Raw genomic sequence first — 2,802 nt, 5'->3', positions numbered from 1 at the left:
AGTTAGAAGACCTAGTTTTCTATTACACTGGGCTAGGCCCGTTTAACTTGGAGGACCTAGTCCTCGTGTAACTCTACTATTTGTATTTTTCACATCTAAAAATTTTCCTGTGTGACTGAATCTCTGTGTGTATGTGCTAAAATAACTTGGTCTGTTTTAGTTGGAAGACCTTGTTTTCTCTTACACTGGGCTAGGCCCATTTAACTTAGAGGACCTAGTCCTTGTGTAATTCTTCAGCAGGGCTGGGCCTATTTTAGTTAGAGGACCTAGTCCTCAGTTATTCTCTCTTTACCTATTTCTCCTCTGGTTTTGCATGTCTCTGCAATGTCTAAGGATAGCAAGGATCATAAACCCTCTGGATTTAAAAAATGCATGAAATGCTCCCAGAAAATGTCATTAATGGATGGCCACAGTAGCTGTGTCTACTGCTTGGGAGCTATCCATTTGTAGGAATCATGCTTGTTCTGTCATGCTTTCTCTCCTAGAGTGTTGCAGGAGAGAAAGAACAAGCTGATACTCGGGGGGGTCTTCTGAAACCAACCTTTGAGGAATCCTTATCTAGTTCTTCGGCTTATTCTTCTAAGTCTACAAAATCCAGATCTTACTCCAAATCTAAAGCTTCAAAAAGGCCTTCTCTGGCACCGGCTGGTGTCTCGGAGCCACCTTCCAAATTACCAAAATCTGCCTCCTCAACGCCTCAGTCTTCGGAGCCGAAGGAGAGCACCATGGTATCAGTCAGTCACAGGTCCTTCGGTGCTGACTTCTGAACCTTTGGAAATAGCAGTTGACTCTACTGCTCAGAGCCAGTCTGTAGAATCCCTACCGGACTCCTTGCTAATCAAGTCTCCAGTGTCTGTTAGCTCGAGATCCCCTACTTTATCTTCCAGATCTTCCAGGAGCCTTTCAGAAGAAGATGTGGAGAGGTTAGTACTGAGACTCCTGAAGTCATCTGCTCTGCTTAAATTTTTGTTGGCTCCGACCCAGTCAGCTCCGGAGCCACTCGAGCCAGTTTTGTCCTCATCTGTGATTTCTCCTCCAAGCCATGTTGGCCTTTCGGAGCCGGAGTGCTTGTTACCAATGGAGGAACCCTCGGTTCCGGCTCCCCTTGCTGCTGCATTGGAGCCGAGTTCAGCTCCAACATGCTCAGCTCTGTCCGTTGTGTCCAGGGACCGAAGTTCTTCTGTCGGCGCCGATGGGGAGGGGTTTGAATCGATCTTCGGTTCCAAGCCTTCCTCTCGGTGCTTCCACCAGGGTGAGCTCGGACCCTGCATCTATCTCGGAGCCAATTGTTCTGGCTCCAGCACCAACCTTTGTCTCTTTGGAGTGGGGGAGGTCTTCGGAGCCAGAGAGGTCAGCTTTTGAGGTGATGAGGAGCGTGCTGTCTCAATCTACAGTCCCTGCCAGTGGTACAAGCACTCTTCCCTCGAGGGCTTCCATTTCAGTCTCAGTACCTACTCCGGAGACAGCAGAAACCCGCAGCCTCAGGAGCCACCAACTAGTGGTCCCCACTCTTCCAAGGCCTCCCCAGAAAGCCCCTTCAAGGAGCCCCCTCAGAAGAGGGTATGCAAGAGGAAGCATATTGACTCCCAGGATGAGTGTCTGACATTGGACACTGACCTTGAGGAGTCGGAAGGGTCCCCCAAGTCGTCCTCTGATGATGTTTCATTTGTGGACATCCTAGAGATCCTTAAACAGAGGTACAACTGGCCCACTATCAACCCTTCTGATGAGGAGTCGGTGAACCTGAAGGCTTTTGGGTCTCAACCTTCTGCCTCTTGGGTGGCTCCACCTTTTGATGAACTAATGGATGTGGTTAGTCAGAAGGTGTGGGATACTCCTGATGCTGTGGAGCCAGTTCCCAGGAGACCAAATAAGTTCCTGTCTGCTCCTCCTGGAAAAGAGTTCTTGTCTAGGGGCATTCCCGTAGATGCCATTTTTGGTGGTGGCGGCGGCCACAAAGGAGTTGGCGGAGACTTCTTCCTCTGTTCATCTGCCAAACAAGGAGTCTCGACAGACAGACAGACAGACAGATTTGGGAAGTGTGCATTTAGTTCAGCGGCATTTGCACTCAGATCTCTGAACTATCTTACCCACTTCACGAGGTTGCAGAGGGATCTCCTCAAGGAGTTAGGAGATTCCATACAGGGTGCTTGTCCTGAGGGAGTCCCTGATAGGATCTCTGCTCAATTGTCCACCCTACAATTTGTAGTTAACCTCTCCATGCTGCTTATCTCCCATGCGGCTGATGGAGCGAGCAGAGCAGCGGGTTCAGGTGTTGCCATTAGGCGCCACTCCTGGATGCGCTTGTGTAATTTTGTGGAGCCATTCAAGTCCACCTTCACCAATGCCCTGTTTGATGGTTCCTCCTTGTTTGGTCCCAAGGTGAAAGAAACACTCACTCAGTGTGAGCAGAAAGGAAAGACTCTCTGCCGTGGGAGTCCGTTTTACCGATCCCTCTTGACCATACCCCAAAGGTCAAAGGGGAGGTAAAATGTGGTCCAAAAAGTCCCAGAGGGTCTTTCCGGACACACAGAGTGAATCCTCCTTCAGAGGCAGAGGAGGAGGAAGTGGTAGACGCCCTAGAGGCAGGGGTGGTCTGCAATACCATCAAGGCCGTGATTCCTTTCGAGGGCGGCCTTATCAGCACTCCTGATGTGGGGCCCAACTGCATTTCTCTGGGGCCAGTCGGGGGTCGCATCTCTTTGTATTCAGAAGCCTGGTTAAATATCACCCAAGACAAGTGGGTACAAAGAGTTGTTACCAGAGGCTATATCATACCCTTTTCCCTTCCACCGTTTGTTC

The sequence above is a fragment of the Protopterus annectens genome, chromosome 10.part0 (genome assembly GCF_019279795.1).
Source record: "Protopterus annectens isolate FY-2018-M chromosome 10.part0, PAN1.0, whole genome shotgun sequence".
Classification (NCBI taxonomy): Eukaryota; Metazoa; Chordata; order Ceratodontiformes; family Protopteridae; genus Protopterus; species Protopterus annectens.
The sequence above is the reverse complement of the archived record's forward strand: the minus strand, read 5'-3'. Positions refer to the sequence as shown.